Genomic DNA, 23,031 nt, shown 5'->3' on the forward strand with positions numbered 1-23,031 from the left:
TGAAGCCTGTTGGTGGAGTATGAAAATAATGTATGTATGCATTTATGTATCTACCTGCTGGTCTGCCAGTCTAATCAGTCAATTCCATACTGTCCACAAGGAATAGAGGTAGGGGAAGATGCACTCTCCTGTCTGTAGGATGAACAATGACAGAACCAGACAACTTTAAGGAATCCACTGAAGCATTGCTACCAAAATCGAGTTGCCATATGGCAGTGGGGCTTAGATGTTACCTCGAGACAGGTTACAGCAAGAACCCATATATCATGTCTGTCAGCTTCATTGAATTGCTATTAAAACTATGATAAAACCCCCATGCATTGGGTTAATATTAGAATAACAGGACAATTGAGAAGACCAGAGTCATCATTTTGAGGTTTGAGCACAAAGTCGAGTCTTTTCATCACTCCGTGTGTGATTCCCTCATTCCCTCTGTTTCAATGACTTTGGGGCTCTTTTCTACATTATTCCATTACTGTGTAATTCATAAGATATAATAAAATATTAGTCATACTATGGATCACAGTTCAAAGTGTAAAGTTTTTATTGGACAGTGTAGATTTGCCTACAATAAGGTCATTAAAACATGGCGTAGTGGATTTTGAATCCAGCAGTAAGAAGGGGAAAAGGGAATCATGGTCAGAGTGAGTTATGGACCATCAAGGAGCAGTAAAAGCCAATGATAAATTAGTATGCATTTCCATTTCTTCTCCCTTTTTCATCCTGACACAGGGATGCAAATGCTCAGTTTTCTTCAGAATGTGCAATTTTCTCTTCATCCTTTTTGAATCCTCCTGCCGAATCCTCAAGCCATCAAATCCAAGGATTTAAAAGGCCTTTGGTGGCAGTTATGGCTCCCTGCAGACGCTTGCTCATGATGCCGAGTGGCAACTCTGTGAGGTCAGGGAGGAAAACCAATTTGAAGAAAAAAGAGAGATATTCCAAAAACCTGGCAAAACATCCGCAGTTCAGTTTTATATGGAGCATCAATCAAGTCTCTTGCTCTCCTTGCTGTAATTACTGGGATATTTAAACTTTGTGCAGAATGCTTCTTTCATAACAGGAAAGAGTGAGTCACTCAATAAGATTAATTCTTTGTCCAAATTTAGATAAAGATAAAGCATTGTTCGATATGGTCATTGCACTTAATTCATGCTTAGTCGTAAAAATATAACTGAAAAAGATTCAGTACATTTCATTTGCTATTGTGTTAATACAAAAACCACATTTATAAAAGTAATATACATTTGAATCTGTTAAGAGTAATTTCATGCACCGTTATCAAGATATTGTGTTATAATAATGTCAAATGAAAGCAAATGCTTAGAGACTTAGTTCTGCTGAATGGAGTGAGGAGAAATAGAGCAGCAACATCATCCACACCCTCACAATGCACGTGTGTGCACATGTGTAGATTACATTATGCTCTGGATCCTACCACAGAAAACTTGTGTGATTTATGGGGAAATAAATCCATCCCCTTCCTGACAATTAAATTCCAACTCTAAAGGGTGGCACAAAAGAAAAGCTCTCATTTCAAAAAAAGGAGGAAATAGAGCAGGCCTTAGCCCCCATCCTAAATCACTCACCATAACACCACCAGCAGTTTCTGCTGTTCAAATTGAACACTGAATGGGCGCAAGCCTGCATGGGACAACTATGTATCAGCATCAACATTAAAGCATGCATCTGTCACATCCCCAGTGTATCCCTCTTGGTTATTTGTGAGCCAAGTTCAGATACTGATGGCGCTCAGCTGACAGGTGGCTGAAGTGATGATGGAGTTGTGGGAGCCATATGCAAAACAGAACATTGTGACAATGTACACTGAAAAGCTTTATAATGGTTCCTCGTTTAAGTTTATGATAATGTCAAAAGTACTACTGCTTAAGGATTGTATAGGGATTTTTGTTTGTGCTTAAAATCTTTTACTACAAATCACAAATATAAAGTGTATTTATGATATATTATTTACATACACAAATATAAATAGGCTTGAAATGTATTTGATATAGGAAATGTATCTTTTTTTTTTAGCACAATTACATTACATTTGAGTGGTAATGCTTTTGAAATTGCAATGGCGTTTAGAGCTAAAACAAGTTGATTTATCAATTTGGTCAATACATATAATGGATCTTTGGCCACTAGTAGCGTTATCGAGCAATATCAGGGGTCCCATTTAGTTTACATCTTGCAGTGGGCAGCATAATACATCCTTCTGTTGCTATTCTGCTGACAGACGGTGGTGATAATGATTTAACAGTTATGTGTCAACAAAGGCAGCCAAAAAAAAGACAGCTAGCAAGTATCAAAAAAATCTGAATAAAAAGTATAAGAAAAAGAATGCACACATAATGCATTTGGGTGAGTAACACTGAATGTGAAAATAACTTTTGTTTGTTTTCAAGAAAACTCCACAGTGTACCCAGGGATAGACGCTAATATTTTTAAGCACTGGCCCCAAGCCCTTTATTTGGTGGGCAAAGTAAATTTTTGGTGGCCCAAACGTAAATGTTATGTGAAAACAATAGAGAGACGGAAACTTAACGCAACTTAAAAGGAACAGGCCGTCTTATTGAGACTTCAGCTTATTCACCGTATTCTCCAGAGTTAGATAAGTCCATACATACCCTTCTCATCTCCGTGCATGTTGTAACCTTTTCTGACGCACCCACCGCTAGACTAGCTCACCACAGATCCTGGAGGTAACCAGCTCCATCGAGCCTACTGCTCCCGGTAAGTGACTAAATACCGCCAACATTCTCCTATTTACATGTTGTGATTTGTATAGTCACAGTGTGTATAAAGTATTTACATACTGGGAACTATTCTCCACATCAGGCGAAGCACTGCTACTTCTGCTACTTGGGCGGAGCGATTTGCACATGAGAAGCCCTGTGATGAGGTGCAGAGTGTTAACAACGGTGCTTTTCAGGTGTTGCGCTAATCACTCCGCCCAAGTAGCTAGTAGCTGTGGAAAAAAGTTCCCAGTATGTATAAGGTTAGAAGATGGCAAAAATCAGTGGCTTGTTTAATTCAAGTAAGTGGGGTCCACCAGTCTAAATTACTGGGCTAATTTTCAATTCCCACACTGAAAACTTTCTAAGAACAGAAGATTTTGCATTCTTAACAGACTGCATTTCCTGAAATTAGGTCATTACAAGCAATAGAGCTGATGAGGTCACACCTGACAGGAAAGCCTGAGGCAACTGACTCAACAAAAAACAAAAGACCTGTGGCTGTGCTCTCAGCAACCTTCATTTGTTTAATTTTCTTTTTAAATTCAGTTGTTTATTGGTTTTAACTTGAAAGGGACATTGTTACCCCTTTAAAAGAAAAGTGTTGCATCATGCTCTGAAAATATAACCTCACATCATCATGTTGAGTTTCATCGACTTGCTTCCACTTCCTTAGATTCAATTAGAATGTGATGGTGTGAGTCAACAAGCAGTGTTTTCTCAGATGTGGTGTGCAGACCAGTGTATCTGTGCAGCTGAAAAACACATTGTTTTCTGAAATATGCAATATCCTACATCCCAAATGTGGATGAAAAGTGAGTGCATGGACATAGCTGACACTCCAAAGAACATGTAATTGGAAAAAGTCATTTTTTCAGATAGCTCAGACTAACGCGTATATGCAAGGATCCTTTTGGCTCGTATTATTTTGACTTTGCCAAAACAGCTGATTTATGTAAACTAATCCCTGTGTGAATTCTGTACCACAGAATCCAAACAACCAGAAGTGTTGCTCCTGGCCGGCAGAGGGTCATTTACTTAATGCTGAATGAATCTCTAATCCTGTGTAAACGTCAGGTCCGTGTAGCGAGAGCTCCTGCAGGCAGAGTGATTTTTTGCTGCCTGAGCTTTCAGCCAAAAAGTCTGAGCTGTTCCTCAAGCTGGAGACAAGGTCAAGGAAATAATGTTTGATCTGTTATGGCACTCTTATAATTATTTGGACCCTGGAGGAGGACCTTTTCTTTGGCTTGGCTGCTGCCATATAATATTTCACTTGAAAGATGTGAAAGCCATATCGCTACTCGCGGTGTAAGTAAGCTTCTGGAAATTCCTAAATCTTCTTGCAAATATATTCCCCACTCACTGTAGTTCTACTTATTACCTTTTATTCTAAAGACTAACTATTCTCTAACTAACGCAAACTATTTGTCGGACCTTTAACCGGTGTCAGGATTTCTGTATCCCACAAAAATACCTTGTATTGGTTTGATATGGTTGCTTTTTAGGGCTGAATCTAATGATTACTCAATCAGTCAATGTTGATTAATTGGACTATTTTTTCCAATCATTAGTGTAAAATGCCAATTACAAATTTCCCAGAGTCGGGCGCCCGGACAGTTCAGTTGGTAGAGCGGGCGCCCATATATAGAGGTTTAATCCTCGATGGAACGGACCAGGGTTGGATTCCGACCTGCGGCCCTTTTGCTGTCCACCTCTCTCCCCCCGTTCATGTCTTCGGCTGTTTTTTTTCTGACCAACAATCCAAACCCCAAATCTATTCAATTTACAAGGCAAGGGAATTCAAGATGCTTTAGACATTAAAAGGCATACATTGACATTAAACATTATGCCAACATGCTCTTCTTTTAGCTCAATGAATTTCAAGATGTATACAACTCTCACACACAGATGATTTCGATTTCACGAAGATCTAAATTCTAAATTAAAAAAAGAATTGCTTTGACCTCCTGCTACTTACAGTATCAGCAAAATACTTATACATTTTCACTTTACATACTCCACAGTGTATTTCTGCTTATATAATTTTCATACTTCAGCAGAAAACGTAGCGCTCTGTCCAGGACAAATAGTTTATGATAATGTTTGAAATCTTTTATCATGTCAAATCCTCAAAGAGATGAAGGCCTTGACACAACCCTAACGGGAGTGTAGGAGGAATTTAAAAGTGCTGTTAAAACAATATATAGATATTCATAAAAGCGGGGGTAAAAGTGAAGCCAGTGTTATTTCATTCAATAAATCTCCCACAACAGGAGGAACTGGAGAAAAAAGTGTCTGGCTTATGATCCAGTGAACTTGAGTATTTCTTTTACAAGGGATGGCTTATACAAGAGTTCAGCTGCTCTATAAGATGTCCCGTTTAGTTGGAATTGCTAATGCACGTGTCTGTTTGAAAGGGAGGAAGCGGAGGAAGCCTGGGAGTCTTCAGTGGGTAGGGAACACTGAGGTGGCCGACTTCTCGCTGCAATCATTGAGGTTTAATTGTTCTGGATGCAGCTGGAGGCGAGTTACTGCCTGTAGAGACAGGAGAATGACAGCATGGCAGGTTTACAGGCAGGGGTAGAAGATGGTAAAATGGAGGCCGGGCCAAAACAAAATCATCTGCAGGGACTATCTCTCACTTACATACTGTACACGCTGTCTCCTCATTTAGACTGACTGTTAAATGTCCCCATTACGGTCTAACTCGTCATATGTGTGATTCAGTCACAGTTGAAAAGCCAGGTACAACAAACCACATGGCTGGTAATGTTAGGGTGGATTTATTACAGATACAGAAAATTTCCAATTACTTTTAATTATTAATTTAAACCATTTAGTGGAACCAATGCCTTTAAATTATAGATATACTATATCGAGTCACAGTCCTTTGTTTAAGTAAAAAAATACTGATGTATCATTTCATCAGATTTTTAAAACTCACAAACTTCATTGTTGTTACAGGCCTCAAAATACTTAATGTAACCTACTTCTATAGGTAGGTTAAAATATACCAACGCATCATATTAGCCAACTTATTTTGCATGTAAAATATTTAAAATACATCAACTACAGCAGTCAGATACAAAAGTACAATATTTCCCTCTGGAAGGTAAAGTTTCCCCAATAAAAGGGTGACTTCATTCTCTGCTCAGGATGTCATTCCTCCACTATATCTTTACAAAGCAAACTGTTGTTTACTGCTATAATATTGTTCTGAACATTGAGTATAGCCCCTTTAAATAGGTCCACCTGTCTATGTCACGAGATAGTGGTAGTATGTGTTTGAATGTGGAGCAGTTGTGAGGAAGCGATTTCAGCTCTGAAAAATAAAGTAAAGAAGCTCACTAAAAGAGAAAGCAAAGACCATGACTGTGCAATATGCTATCACTCTCTCAGTCTTTTGCTCGGTTTCTCCTGTTCGCTTTCCCTCCCTTGCTCCCTCGAATGCCGTGCATTCCTCTTTGTTTGCTCATACCGAGGCCCTCCCTGAGGATCCCGTGCCTGACTTTCCCAAAGCCGATATTAATATCACAGGCCATTGTAATGGAGTTATTTTCATGGAAGCCCCGGAGGAAGTCACGTGGCTATGATTAGTCCCCTGAGGGCCCGGAGTCTCCATTAAGCTCGTTGTTTTAACTCACATAACCATCAATGAAGTGGAAAAGCTGAGGAAGTAGCTATCACTCTGGGCCGGCTGGGGTGTTTTCTGAGCACCTATTTTGGTAATGGGGCCAGAATATTTTCCCTCTCTCGTTTTTGGGTCTGAATTATTCTTAAACTGTGGCTTGCAGAAAGAGCCTACACATGTGTGCGTTTACGTTGACCCACCACCATTAAGATTGATAGCGATGGGATCTGGTGGTTAACACACTGTTTAAGCCTGGAGAAAAAAAGGGGGAAAAAACAACATAAGGAAAAGCACAAGGACTCACACACACTCACCAACTACACGCAAGGGTGAGCTCCAATGCATCTGCCATCAGGAAGACAACTTGAGTTAAGATGGGGGAAAAAAAGCACCACCCTGGAATACATTTACTCTGTCAGGTTACTACTTAAACACACATGACTGAGAAAAGCAGACTCTGCCACATGCATGCTTCCTCTCATAATTCTGTTCACCTCTCTTCTTGACCTAAAAGCCACTGGGCCACTTCCAAGGGAACAGGAAGAACTGGGCCAGCGAGGCAGTTGACAGCTTTCAGATGGACTATTGGTGAGATCTACCATGTTCAGAGGCTTACTGTGAGGATGTTAGGCTGTTCCCACTCTGCAATTACCCAGACACAAGCCACATAATTGTCAACCCAAATCTTTTTTGCTGTCAGCTAATAATGGTGGTGGGAAAAAAAGGGCAGACCCAAAATCTGAACTGACCTTTAACAATTAAAAAGAATTTGGGCAATTCATTGACAATATCATTCACTCTAAAATATATAACGGACATTTGTTTTTTTTATCAATGGAAATTTCAGACTGTGAAATAAATGGATTACATTTTCAGGCTGGGGGATTTCTGCCTGGTCTTCCACTTAAGAAGTTGATATTCATGAGTAAAAAAAACCTCACTGCCCACTGTCAAATTTTAGACTTTGGATTACTGACAGTGTATAGATATATGCAGTGGGGAGAACAAGTATTTGATACAGATTTTGCAGGTTTTCCTACTTACAAATCATGTAGAGGTCTGTAATTGTTATCATAGGTACACTTCAACTGTGAGAGATGGAATCTAAAACAAAATTGTATGATTTTAAATAATTAATTTGCATTTTATTGGATGACATAAGTATTTGATCACCTACCAACCAGTAAGAATTCTGGCTCTCACAGACCTGTTAGTTTTTCTGATGCCCTCCTGCTCTCCACTCATTACCAGTATTAACTTGTTACCTGCATAAAACAAACCTGTCCACACACTTAAACAGACTCCAACCTCTCCACAATGGCCAAGACCAGAGAGCTTTGGAAGGACATGAGGGATAAGATGGTAGACCTGCACAAGGCTGGGATAGGCTACAGGACAATAGGCAAGCAGCTCGGGGAGAAGGCAACAACTGTTGGTGCAATTATTAAAAAATGGAAAAGAAGTTCAAGATGCCGGTCAATCTCCCTCGGTCTGGGGCTCCATGCAAGATCTCAGCCCAGAACTACACGTTAGGACCTGATCAATGACCTGAACAGAGCTGGGACCACATTCTCAAAGAAAACCATTAGTAACACACCACGCCGTCATGGATTAAAATCCTGCAGCGCACGCAAGGTCCCCCTGCTCAAGCCAGCGCATGTCCAGGCCCAATGACCATCTGGATGATCAATAGGAGGAACGGGAGAAGGTCATGTGGTCTGATGAAACAGAAATAGAGCTTTTTGGTCTAAACTCCACTCGTTGTGTTTGGAGGAAGAAGAAGGATGAGTACAACCCCAAGAACACCATCCCAACCGTGAAGCATGGAGGTGGAAACATCATTCTTTGGGAATACGTTTCTGCAAAGGGGACAGGACGACTGCACCGTTTTCTGATATAACAAATAAGTCATGCAATAAAATGCAAATTATTTAAAAATCATACAATGTGATTTCAATGATTTTTGCTTTAGATTCTGTCTCACAGTTGAAGTGTACCTATGATAAAAAATTACAGACCTCTACATGCTTTGTAAGTAGGAAAACCTGCAAAATAAGCAGTGTATCATATACTTGTTCTCCCCACTGTATATACACGTATGAGTTTAGACAGAGACAAAAGGTCAAAGAAGGGTCATGAAATAGCTTAAGCATCCATTAACACTTGAGGAAACATGCCTGGCTGAAAAAACAGGAACTGGTTGTCAAATAAGAGCCTGCTCTGGGCTGTATAATGGTCACGGTGCCCTCAAATCTCTGAATGTTACCCAGCAGGCCTTAGACTTTATAGCCGCTCACCATGCTGTCTTCACCCGCTACCCTGCATCACACTACTGCTTTCCAAAACACATTTCCATGTTTCTTGTCATTTTAAACATGGATCACAAGGTAGGGTTTTTTTTAATGGTAAAAATCTGGCAATTTTATTGTTATTTCTTTCTATTTTGTAATATGTAAACACCATGGTGGTCACATCATAGTGCAAAATGGAAGATGGCTAAGACCTTCCATTCAGTCACATCTGCATGTCGTCCAAAATGATGTAAGCAAGTTCCCATCACTTTCCCTTATTAATGTCAGCTTCATGTTGGGCGCTGAGCTACATAAACACCCACACACATGTTAATAATGCACACGCAGCAAGACTCTATGTGGGCCCCATTTGACCTGCGTGTGTTAAACTGACACACATATAATACGCCATCTATCCCCCTGTTCCCCACACTGCTTGGTCCCAACTGGGCCGGTTGGGGGAAATGGAAGATCCACATGGAGCTTGTGACACCGCGGCTCTCTGCTTTTCCCCAGTCACCAAGACCAGAGGAGGCCGACCGGCCCGCTGCACATTAACTGGAACAGGTGCAGTGAGTGGGGGCTTGTTTTTTCTTCATTGGCTCCTCAGGAAATCATAAAGCAAATATATTGCTGGAGGACGGTTTTCGGGGTGCCCTGTGAGCAAACTGAGAGGGGAAATGGATCAACGAGTGGCCACCGGGGACAGTAAATCAACAGGCTAAAAGGAGAGCTGAATGTACTGTGGAGGCCCCGGGAGCCCAGCCCAAGGCCAGGGCCTCTGTCAGTCAGAGCCTGGTGTTAATGTCAAAGCCAGCTGGACCTGGCAGCACACGCCTATAAGGAAATGATTGAGCTGTCTGTGTCAATCGCCAGTGTACCACTAGAGGCCATCATGTCACAGGCCAGCGTTTTGGGGAACTTGAAGGTTAAGTTTTTTTCACCCAAAATTTCTCTTTGATATCTTTCTGTAGCCTTGACATCGGGGAGAGGATCAGATTTTGTTGCCTGCTCCAAGGCATCCCAGAAGCTGTTTTTTCAGTCATATTTTTATGACTACCAATATAAAAATGACTCTTCTTTCAGAATAAATAGCTGGGACAAAGTCATGCATGGTGAGATTTATGTATTTCTGTGTGCAGCGCATTTTCCAGGAGAGCAATAATGCAGTTGAAAATGTAGGAGCCTTTCAACAGACTCTTTGGAGTAATGGGTCCTCACTAATCGATTTGTCCTGCCTATGTAAGCGTCAGTAAGATCACCCTGTCCCTCTGTCAAATGCCTCGGTGCACACACATATCTCACTGGCTAGAAAACCCTCTCTCTCGGCTACTGCACTTGATTCAATCACCGTCAATCAGGAACATATGGCGTTTCTTGCCGGGCTACCCCTCCCCTGCCTACCACTGCCGCCGCCACTGTATCCAGTGCCACACACACACACACACACTCTCTAGGCCTTTTTCTCTCGCCTAGTTAACAAATTAGAGCAGTTGAGGTTTACTGCAACTTCATACAGGCCGGCGCTGCCATGGGAGGCCCAGACATGCTGGTTAACTTGTGAATGGGGCATTATTATGAGCTGAAGACACAAGTTGGTCCGGGCCAAGGTTTCTGATCGAGTGTTTCAACACATCATATAGAGAAACAGCTGTACTAGAAATTAGTACATTCTCCATGACATTGACAAATGTGCTGCTTGGACTGTGTAGACAGTTCCCAAATATCTCTCACACACACACACACACACACACACACACACACACACACACACACACACACACACACACACACACACACACACACACACACACACACACACACACACACACACACACACACACACACACACACACACACACACACACACACACACACACACACACACACACCACACACACACACACACTCTATCTGTCAATCTACTTACTGTTGCCAAAGTACAAATTGCAGAGGGTTGTGCAACACAATCTATAGTTAAAAGACAGCGATACATGTGTCAAGTGACCAAGCATTAATCAAACTTCATGTGCTGGCTTATTTAAAAGCATGTTAAAAACCAAACTTAGCTGTGTTTGTCAGAGCGTAAAAGTAATATTTGGTTACTTTTGAATATGCTGGCACCCATTTTTATCACACATCATGAACTAGGGTTCGAGATACCAGACCCATAGTGTATAGCAACTACTAAAAGCACAGTTTGGTCTTTTTGCTGTTAAAGAAATTAAGATGACCAAATTTAAACTGAAAACAGCGTGGTTGCATTGGTGGAGGTGTGTTCTTTCAGGTTATGTTGAGACAATTAAAATACAATCCATGAAGCCCAGTTCAGGGGACAGATCCATGAGTTTAAAGTTTTATCAGACACCAAAACACGGCACAGCAATTTATAACACTACAAGGAAGGATTTTACAACCATGGCAACAATTGTTTAATGCTAAGCTGCAATAACTGTCAAAGCAATGGAGGTCTAAAGGCAGGAGTACGCTTGAAGTATGTATTAAGTCTGGTCTAATTTCGTCTTAAGGCTCTGACTCACCAAGCCGACGGCCTGGAAGTAGTGACAACAAAGGCCAACAGTGACGCCTCACGTTGCCTTTTGTCTTGGCCAAAAATTTTAACACAGTCCAGAGACAGCGGACAGCGGGAGATAGCTAACGAGATTGTCCATCTCCCAAGCTTTTATCCGTTCTCTCAGCAAAGAATTCTCCCTACGGTGAGCCCGCTGCTGGCTCGTTAGCTTACGTTAGCTTGCTAATTCCACCAAACATGCTTTCATCCTACACAGGTTACAGAAAATTTGCCAAACAAAGTTGTCACTCATGTGGCGATACTAATGTGTTTTCCAACGATGTGACAAGAAATGTAAATGGACTGTTCTTATCAAAGGCGCAGCATTGTGGGCAACTCGAGGTTCAGTGTCTTGCCCAAGGACACTTTGTCATGGGACTGCAGGGCCAGGGATCAAACCACCAACTGACCGCTCTACCCCTGTGCCACAGCCTCCCCCAAGAGTGTGTGAATGAAACAAAGTTGTTACATTTGACAAATTTAGAGGCTGGCCGGCTGGCTAGTAAGTTAGCTTGCTTTCTAGGGGGCTAATTGTTTAGCGGTTCAGACAGGGAGTGAAGGGAGAGGGAGGTCTACTACGGTATAGGACAAGGTTATAACCATTAACGAAAACAAAATAACAAATATTAGGTGGGGAAACAACATTGCCGTTAAGTGAAAAATAAAAACAAGGCATTACAAAACAACGATAACTAAAATTGTAATAAATTACGACATTCCGTGTCAAATTCAACACAACATAGTTCGCCGTCTGGCATCGTGGCGGTACCGAAAGTTGGAAGAAAGCGGCAGTGTCCTATTTGATCATGATTGTGTCAGATAAATGGAGTGCCTTGCAGTGGAAGGTGGTAAAGAAAAATCCCACAAATTTGAAAGGACATTTGAGAAGCGTGCACAGTGAGGCTAACCTAGCTTACCTTAACAAAGCAAAGGAGAACGCAAAGCCCTCTTTCCCCAAAACAGAAGCTAACCCCGGTAAAGGGCATGGCTGTATGGGTACAGAGCCAGGCAGCATGACGGAGACAACCGTAGGACAGAGAGCACTACAGGTGTGTTTTCACTAGCGACCCGCTAGCTGCTGCTTAGTAAATATGCAGGAACACTATAGTGCGGTATTGATACTGTGATGTCTACACAACTGTGTGAGTTGATTGACTTAAAAATGTTCCCCCCTTTTTCGAACCAAAACTCATAACACCTGTTCATGTACGTCCTCTCTTTCCTGGCACACGTCACTTCCACATTTTGCACTTCCTGCAGCATCTTATGTAGACTGTTTACAAATTTGTGCTCATCATATGTACATTTTATGTAGCCTACTGGTGTTATAAATGAATACATATTTCTTAAATTGTATGTTTTTGTTTAGTTCTTTTCACACAATACTTTTTCTGACCTTTTTGAATCTTTTCCCTGACAAATAACCCATATTACAAGAAAAACAGACTAAAACTAACAATAAAACTAGCAAACCAGCTTTAAAAACTAATTAAAACTAAACTGAATTTGAAAAGCCAAAGAAAAAAAAAACTTATGGAAAAACTATATTTACATTATATGATATTACAGTTTATTTTGTAATGTGAAGGCATGTAGAGATCATTTTCAAGACATGTTTTAAACTGAATATACTTACACAAGTAGTATATCTCATTGTACGTTTGCCATCTTATGGACATAATGTGCAAAAATATGTATTCAAATCATTCAAACCTGTGTGTTTTTTAGAAGAAACATTCAAACGTCATTTTTGGGGATCATGTGTATTGTGTTTATCAGATGCCTTGTGTGGGCTCTAACAGTTGTTTGTTTGCTTTCCTCACTACCGTTTTCAAGCTGAACAGCCAACCGCGGCCGACGGCAATTCAAAAAGGCTGACGCGTGGCAACAGTGAGGGACACACTGCACAAACTAGGGCCACGGTCGCTCACCGTCAGCCCAACTTGGGCCGACAGTCACTTTGGTGTGTCAAGGCATTTAAGGAAAAAGTGTTGGGTTAGGATTAGGTGGAGTTAAAAGTCTGGACACAGTTCACTCTGGAAAGTGCAGTGGAAAAATACAACAGCAGTACCAGTAAGTGCTTGGCAAAAACGGATTTCCACTTAATGCATTACAGATAATTGAGGACTTCCACTTTAAGTATTACAGGTAATTGTAATTATGTGGTGGAACTCAGAATAAACAGTGGTTCAGTTAAAGTACAGTAACACTAAATTTCTTTGCAAGTGAGTTAGCCGGATCTCCTTTTGTCAGTGATTTGAGGTCCTGCAGTAAGAGTAACATGTGGTTTAGGAGAGAGTGATTCTACCAACGAGCTCACTAGGTATTTTGCAACTTAAACGAAAAACTTGAGCCAGAGAGAAGTGAAACTACTTCTGGGGTTGAGCTGCTGGAGCAGCTGGAAGGCAGCATGTTCTAAGGTTCATGTAACAGAAAAATAAAAAACAGTACTTCCCCATTTTTACACTATATGTAAATTCATACTAACTAATCAAAAAAAGTCTGCTGGAAGACTAGAGGTGTGATAACATGCTGAGAAGTAAGTAATGATGTGTCAGTGTTTTAAAATCTTGGTTTAAATACTCTGGGAAACAGACAGGATCATTTTTAAGGTCATTTAACTGAAAACTCATAATTTCTTCAGAAAACTATATTGATACCACAGCATCTTTACTTCCTCATTCTGACAATGACACATTGTGACTGTTTCCTGTTGTATTATCATCAGCATTGCCAAAGACTGACAAAGAAAGATCAAGGTAAATAACCCAGAAAATTGAAGCACTATAACACTAAGTCACAGATTAATAATTATAAAAAGGTTATTCAAAGTTTGATTCTGAAAATGTACTGTATATCCAAATAATTTTGCTGGTTTGATGATCAGATCAGTTGCCCTGGCAACCAAGTTCAAAACTCAGGTCTTATAACCAAACTGTTCACAAACCTAATGATAAAACGAGGCTATAGAACACACGCTAACTTTGAAGAGGAGAGTGACAGAGTGTTTTTGACATTCCCAGTTTACTCTCAGCAGGTCTGTGATGTGCAGCCAGACGGGAAACATCACCGGGCTCGAGGCATGATGTTATTCTTTCTGCCCTACAGAGTGGCAGAGACAAGCTAAATATCTACCTATAAATTTGACCCGGTGTAGGTCAGGCTGCTGGCTGAGCATCAATAGGGTGCACCTAGTGTGTGCCAGAAAGCGGAGCCCCTTTTACCACAGAACTGCTCATATATCTGACTCCTCACATAATACTGACCTGCTCTCCACATGATCACGGCACCTGAAATTCAAATTAAGATGTGTATTTTAACATTGCGGTGAAACGTTGAAAACATAACATTTCAGTGTTTAAAAATGTCTGTCAAATGTATCATAATACATTGGTGCTATTAGAGCACTATTAGAGTAAACACATATTTCTGGCGCTGTTGGTTTTCAAAATTAGAACTGCAATACCCATAAACCCAAATAATATGTTGCAATAGCTAGTATACCTGAACCTGCTGACCCCTATGTAGTGTTGTTCTAAATGCATTTGTCTCATCTTTGTCTTGTCATTTGTTTCATACCATACAGTTGTGACAAACTTTGAAACCTTTAGTGGAGGAGAAGTGCCATGTTTTCATGACATTTCTTTTAAAATCTGAGCTTCAAAAAAATGTGGATTCAGCCAAACTTCCTCACAATGGTCTGATGTGTTTATTGATTTGAGTGACGTTAAAAAGCAACATTATCCACTTTTAATCTGATTGAATAGCAATTTAATTTTACTTCTTTCGTTTAGCCTGACGTCATGTTCATTTAAGCCAATTTCTTAATCGAAGCGGGGGATATTTTCTTTTGCCATAAACAAATAGTAGGAAGTGACGTAGCCAATCTGTCAATGACACTTTCAGTTGACCGGACGTTGTGAAAGCAGCTGTTACTGACAGATTAGAGTAATGAGTAATGTTTTTCACACAGTAAAATACATATGTGTCTATAAGAGTTGCTATCTTTGCAAGTTGACTTTAAAGAAATTGTACAGCCACGTTGCAGTGTTTGCTTAAAAATATCAGATATTAAATTAACGTGAGGGACAGAAGGATATTTTCACTATCCATTTTCCCTGTAAGAAAGTTCTTACCCTAAAACAATAATGGTTGAAAACCATATTCAAACAGGTCATCGTACTGGAGATGTTGCAGTAACTTTCCGCCCCACATCACTCAAGATTTATTTATGTTTTGGCTTTAGTATATATGAAATGTGCTGCCCTAATCAATCAGCACATTTCTCTGGCTTTGTAACCTCCCTCAGATTCGCTTGGGTTTTATGTTGACACGACCGCCATCACCATCATGAAAAGGCACATGGTGAGTGGGGTTGCATCCAATTTCTTCTAACTGAGTTGACAAACAGTCACAGTCTCTAGATTATACACTTTTCAAAAGGCAGCGTGGGTTGGGAACTATTTTAGCCAATGCAAAACCACATATTTCATACACATTTCTGCCAAGAGGGTAACACAATCTCACATCCCACTGGTAAAATTAATGTTTATGAGTATTTTTAATGGGCTACCTCAGGACCAAGCTTTTTAAAATTATGCCAGCGCTACCAGAGCCTGTGAAATGATTTCAGAGCTATAAAGGAAGCGCTATGTTCTACCACCTTCCCTGTAATTGAGAGCAGCTCCCTTCAACAAGTCATGGGAGTTATGGCAATGATGGAGAGGCCTCTTTATTGAACGTTTAGTAAATCAGTGCTGGAGTTTCTACAGTTAAATTGGAAATGTAGACAGGGCACTGGTCTAAATGTTCACTAAAGAGATTCAGTGTAATTACATAAATGTGCCTGTAGTCACTCAGTTTGCACTGTGGAAGCAAATTATGGTTTTAAAGATAGACACATAGAGGTGACATGTGGACCCATAGGTGGAAAACTTAAGCAATTAGTCTAATGCTTAGAAGACAACTAAATAAAAACCTATCAAACAGTGTAAACTTGCTACTTTCTGGAGTAAACCTTGACTTGAATTCTACAACTTCAGAATAGTGATTCGAGATTTATTTTGAATGCAGCTGTAATTCTTACAAGTGATGTTCTGTAAAAGCTGAAATGTGCTAACAAAGTCTTAATTGGGTTCTGTGTGGGGCTAAAAGTGTTCTATGCAGGCCTAAAACTGAGACCTGAACTCAGCCTGTACCATCCCTTTAAGGCCAGACCTAACCACATAATGCAAACAATACAGACCCAAACTGGACCTGAGACCTGTAGATATATTTGTACTCTATTCCATCCTTTACTGACATTAGCTCAACAGGATAATGCAACACAGTGGCTACTCCGTCTCTTTCACCCAGCCCACAGGGTATTACGTATCTAATTGCAACACATGACATTGATGCCTTCAGACTATTACCACAGACAGAAAAAGAAAGAAAATAAATAAATATGTCCTAACAAATACATTTCAAAATAATCAAACCTTAACCCTACCTGAAACCATGTTACTTGCATGGTAAGAACCGCATTTAGTTGCTTGCTAACGTAAACCAAGAATGTGAAGATCTGAGATGTCTTGTGAAAAATGTGTTTTGTTGTACAATGTTGTAACCTCAAAAATCCCAAATGTTATACAAACATGCTCCTTATGGTTCCAGCATTCTGCTAACAAGTTTAACCTGCACCACCAGAAGCCTTTTGTAGGTGACTTTGACACAGGAATATAATCTTGACCGTTAGCCAAAAAAGAATAAAAACATTGGGAAGTTTGGCAACTGTAAATCTGCGTGCACCCAACACTGATTGAGAGCTGCTCCTCACAATGAAAGTATTGGCACTTGTTAGTGGATAGAGCGGAAGTAAAACGGGACTACCAGTCAAAACAGGAATCATTCATTTTAATCACCAAGTCTAGGAGACAATAGAGTTTGTCTTGTTGTCACTGGTACTGAGACAGTTTGAAAAGGTTCAGACTTTCACAGTCCATATTGACACAACAGAAAGAGGCTCAGTTCCTGCTCTAGCTGGCCTCACAAACTGCACCCTCAGTTTGTTTACTATCAACCCAACAATAATAATATCTATCTAAATTGTTTTGAGTTTGTGTTTTCACTGCTCTAAATACTAAGTTAATGACAAACTATGGGCTAACAGGCTTATTTAAAGACAAAAACACAAAAGGGAAAATAAAATACACAATTCACCAGCACTCTCACAGGTATCCTTGCGTATTGCCAACAAGGTCTTTATAATAAATTGAAATTCTCTCTGTAGTACTTGCACAGTTTCATGTAACCTCTGTTCATAAAGTGTAACGTTAGTTAATGCTTTCAAATTTCACTAGCAAGCTAGCTAGGACAGCTAGCTACTGTACATCCAAATGTTTAAAATATTCAGCTACCCTTACACCTATAGTAAATACACATTAAACAAATAAAAACGTCACTATCTGAATCAATAAATTAAACAATTACAATTGTGATAATTGTGGGCCCAAACTTTAACTATAAAAATGCTATATCAAAATGCTTATGAATACCGATGGCTGTGTCAATAGAAAGTGGGTTAGCGTTACTCACTGCAGTTAGCTAGCTATGCTTCTCACAGTCCCTTGAGGCTGGAAACGGCTGGTTGCTGGGAAACAGCGCCTCCTTAGCAACGGCGGAGAGACGTCTGGTTCCTGTTGCCAGGGGTGCGACTGTCGATCCACGGATTTGAATTCACGGGAACGCACTAGCTTAGCGTTAGCACTGCAGCTAGTTCACCCGTGTCCCGTGAAAACTCAGCTAAAAGGCGCTAGTTTAGCGTTACCACTGTTGCTAGTATAGCTAGGAAACGGATAGTAAGTAACACTAAAACAGTCTGTAAAATACTGACGTTAACCTCAGCATGACCAGTCCTCCACAACATTTTTTCCCTCAGTCGGCACACAAGTTGTTATGTTTGATGGGCAGTCCCTCACGCACCTGTTGTTATTGTTATTAGGCCTAACCTATCTCTGCACTCACCCCCGAAGCCCAGCCAATCAAGTAACTTTCCTGGGCTGTGACCGTTAGCTGTCCGCTTGATTGCTTTAAAATTTTCTATAAATATTTGACATTTTGATGGATTTGAAATGGCTAAATTGGTAAATTTCTGTAAATTTTGCCAAAAAAATAAACATTTTAAATTGTTTAGTTTTAAATATTTGGAAACTAAACACACAGCTGGACTTTGCAAGTTATGGGCCAAACAGGATATCCCTTCAGACTACACCAACTGTTTTGTTTTAATTTGCTCATATCTGTTTTTTTGTCTGTTTATCTGTTCCGCTGTGCAGGTGATGTATCCTAATTTATCTGGCTTTGAATTAAGTTTAACCAGTTTAATTGTAAGAACTTTATTTATTTATTTATTTAATGTTTAGGCTATTTAAATGGTGACAAGCAGCATACACCAATGCCACATCAATTGCAACACCAGTATTGCAAGTTAGTTCAGTAAAGTTCAACTAATTGTGACATTTATTAGACCATGTACTCTACACACCCTACAACCATTACAGCTGCATAGGAATTCATTAAAAGTTATCAAGTTGTTGGATACTGTGCACTCAATATAAATAATAATATAAAGCTAATCATACGCATTTCATTGTGTTTTTTTTTTGAAAAAAATGATGACCACTGTGTTGCAAGAAGAGTGGAAATGGAAAATGCAGACAAATTTGATATTCAATACTATTAAAAACTCATCAATTACAGTATGCTTGCCAAATGATGTTATTATGAAGACATTTGTATAATGACATGGGATGTGTCTGGGCAGCTGTGTGTTTAGAAATCCTTTTTTTTCCTGACCCCAGTCAGATTGGCGTGGCTCTGTTTTAGGGGTTAAATCCAGTTGTTGGGAAGATGAAACGTTGCGTCAACGTGAATGGATATGTATGTACCGCTGCCACTGTGAGAGGATCTTGGTCTGGGAACCCTTTATCACCTTCCCGAGCTGTTGAGCAAAAATAATGCCCCCTCTGTTATCCTCATCAGTGGCGCAGTGAGCAAGTCTGAAGGGAAATCCTGTTGGTGAAGTAAACGCATTCATCCTGCTCGCGGCGGTTTTTGTGACACAAGATTTACAAAATGTTCCACCCGACTCCTACCTCTTTATGATACTCTTTATATATAGTAATGGTCCTTAGATCCTCTGTTATTTCAGAAAAAAAGAAGGATTCTCAAATTGGTGCCAACTTGAGCAGGGTTAACACTTAGACCAATACTGGCAGGGCTGTTCTCACTAACTTTGACAGTTAGGATTTAAAAACACTCTTTAATTGATTTCTTAGACTTGCACTTTAAGTAAGGCAAGCTATATTCTGAGCTTAATTTACACTTATTTATGACCCTTGTAAATATATATGTACACACTGATTTCCACATTTTCATTCCAATGAAAAAGTTGGGAATACTCTGTGACGTCTTCACTTTATGGTTAAAAACTCCACCGGAAACCTTTGAAAAATACATTTCCATCCAGCATCTCTTTTCAATAATCCCCAAAAGGTAAGGGGGGTCTTTACCTAATAACAGTATTAGGCTTTTGTGCCCTTAATGTTACATCATATTCAATACACTGTAGAATTAAAATAAAGTAAAACAACTATGTGCTTCAGTGTGAAGGGTAGGTTTTGAAAGCAGATTACTCAACAGCCAACTCAATGACTTAAGCAAAGTTTTCAAACCACTATGAAACAATTCTGTGGGCTGGGTAAGGAGGAACCATTAAGTAGTTGAAGTAATTCAAAACATCCACTAACCATAATACACTGTGTGGTTTCTGATTTCTGGAAAAGTGAAGTACTTAAAAACAATCGCATTCGAAAAATGTCATCCTCCTCTTCATTTCTTCCCTCTCTGTGGCAACAAACTCCACCGTGGGATAAAAATACCCCGATATACCTCCGATTACGGAGCTGTATCCTGCTATCACAGCTTGTCCCTTTTGTCTGACCCAAACCGCGATTGTGGTGAAGCTCCTGTCATACCAGAAAAAGCAATGACATTAACATCAGAAACCATAGGAAGCCCGGTTGCAGGCCACCCAGGTTTTCCAGGGGTCTGGAGAGCCATGGAAAGTATATCTTGGACAAGTCACCGGACTACCCTTGCATTTCCTATTATTAATTTTACGCAGGCGACCAACCCTTCTCTGTAAATCATACCTGTGGTTTAGGAAGGGCCGATGGGTCTTTTCTCTCTTTTCTCTCTTATTCGTGATGAGGTCTGTTCATTGTTTGTCTTTCTGTCTATCTGCTTATCCATATGAAATTATGGTTGTCACTTAAATAACATCATATTCAAATGATATAGTCCTGAAAAGCTATTGAGATTCAGGCATGTGACATCGGGGTTCCAATTTAAAAGGTCTGGACAAGTTGAAAGAGCCCTTCGCTTATTATTGCCTTATGTTTGGCTCGTTTGTGTTATTGTAGCATCAGAGCTACTTAAGAAAGGAAACTGTGGTGAGAGCTGACAACTCATAACACCCTTTGCCCTTCACCTTAAGCAGAGGAGGCACAGAAAGTACTACCCTCTCAACTTTATATAACGCAGACACATAAGGTTTAACGCGGGGTCGAGGAGGCTGTTAGAGGCCCACTCAAAGGTTCATTTTACTGTGCATTTTCTTTAGTTTAGACTTGACAATAATGCAGCAAAATGATTTCATTTTTGTGGGAAAAGGACACCAAACAACTAAAAAGCAACATGTTTTAGCAAGTGTTAATTCCTGTGGTTCTTTCTGATTCATGAAGCTTTCAAGGTCTTTTGCATTTCAGGAATATAGCCACCCACACAATATATGAGCCTGTCAAAATAAAAATAAAGTTGATTGAGATAGATATCTGATGCACAAATTAAAGTTGTATGGTTAGCTATCGATATATGCATACCATATGCTGCATGCCAGTACAAACCGTATTCCCCTCAAAATATTTCACCCATTGTGGGCCCTCCAGTCTCAAAATACTTTAATAAAAGACAACATTAAACAGGAGTTTGGCTCACAAATATCTAATCTTCCTTCAGAACTAAATGGATCTGCATTTAAAGTGTCTCCAAGCTGTCCCACCATTATAGAAATACAATATGTCGAGCAGAAACCACACAGGGACTATCAGGTACATCTTTTGTTTAATAAAGTGAGCCCATTCATACATCTTTTTGTTATTGTATGTGCCTTAATCCCATTTGCAAAAATTAGATTTTTATCTCCCTGGTGTGATACGTCTTGCAGCACCAAGGGAAGGAGAAACTGCCTGTGAAACCTCAAGTGATTGCTGGAGTCATTCATTTTTAAGTTTCTGGCATGTTCACTGCGAGGATGTGGCAGCTCCTGCTGTGACGCATTTACTTAACTGGAGCCCATCAGAACGTGACTGTAAGGTACAACAAGTACCGAGCTGATAGGGATCATAAAGGAGGGGTAATGGCTTGTGCAGAAAAATGGAAGAAAGAGAACACACTAAATACCAGCTGTGGAATGTAGCCAAGTACTTAATACTGCACTAAAGTACAAATTTGAGATACCTTACTATCCTATTTCCATTCATGCCACTTTAAACTATATAACTTACAAAACACGTAATCAGTTTATTAACAGTGTTGGTCAGTCTGCATTACTTAGTAACACGTTATGCGTTCAATAACAGCCCGGTTATAGCCGGACCCGACTGACGTAGGGTTTCTGCTCAGATCTGATGAATTGTCAGTAAACGCACGTGCCCAGCTCAATGTGTAAAGTGTACTTTTTCAGTTTTTAGTTAGGGTTACAATTAAAAATTCAATGATTACATTACAGTTACTAATCACCGTAACACTCTGTTGTGTCAACATTTTGGCTTGTTAACTTATTGTATTGTTGATAGAGTGTTGGTCCGAGACGTGTTAGCATTAGCCTGGTGCAGAGGCTGTAGAAGGGGGAAGGCTGTTAGCTTCAGCCAAAAGAACTTATTGGACTCTATGCAACTCTAAAGTGTCGTATTTACATGTGCGCTCTTAGCGATCATGTTAATGATAGCCAATGCCATTGGTTAACCTAGGTTCAGAATCTTTCCATTTTGTTCAGAGTTGAAACTTGGGTAACGCTTTATTTGAAGGTATCTACATTAGAGTGATATGACACTGTCATGAACGTATCATAAACATTATAAAGAAGTTTAATATAAACGTTTATGACATAACACTTTTGTTAGTAAGTGTCAATTGGTTTTGACAGTCATGACAGTGTCATGTGTTCATGACAGTGTCATGACACTCTTATTCTTCAAGTAAAGTGTTACCTAAACTTGCAGCTTCACTGTGATGGCGAGAGTTCTGGAGTGCCTCTGCTTCCAGTCACCGGGGCTAAAGTTAAGCTAGCTGCAGATGGTCAGTAAATACCTCCAAACTGTAGACTCACTACTTGTCAAACAATACACGATAAAAACAAAATATGTGACATGTGGGTGTGGAGACTGAAACTGTTTAAAGGCCTTTTTCATGGTGCTGAGCAAAGTAGCGAAAGCTATGTAACTAATATATATAATATATAATTATACATACATACTTATAGTAATACAACTAGTTAAAGTAAATACTTTCAAATGAGTAAAAATGAGTTATTCATTTTGTAATTTTACTTTTCATCGAACTACAACCTGAATTGTTACCTACACAGGAGTTCATCAGCATTACTAATCTAATAATATAATATCTAACAGTGTAACGCCATTTTACTGCACTGGGTACTTTAACTTTAGATACTTAGTACATTTTGCACTTTCA

At 39.8% G+C, this 23,031-nt stretch overlaps 1 long non-coding RNA gene across 1 annotated transcript; it reads right to left on the reverse strand.

The window, feature by feature from the left end:
* Positions 1-520: 520 nt before the first annotated feature.
* LOC116706348 (uncharacterized) lies at positions 521-18,298 on the reverse strand. The gene is made up of 2 exons (XR_004336209.1): positions 17,812-18,298; positions 521-893 (listed from the first exon to the last, which is right to left on the reverse strand). It is a non-coding gene; the product is annotated as an uncharacterized LOC116706348 (long non-coding RNA).
* Between the last annotated feature and the right edge of the window lie 4,733 nt (positions 18,299-23,031).

The sequence above is a fragment of the Etheostoma spectabile genome, chromosome 18 (genome assembly GCF_008692095.1).
Source record: "Etheostoma spectabile isolate EspeVRDwgs_2016 chromosome 18, UIUC_Espe_1.0, whole genome shotgun sequence".
Taxonomy (NCBI): Eukaryota; Metazoa; Chordata; class Actinopteri; order Perciformes; family Percidae; genus Etheostoma; species Etheostoma spectabile.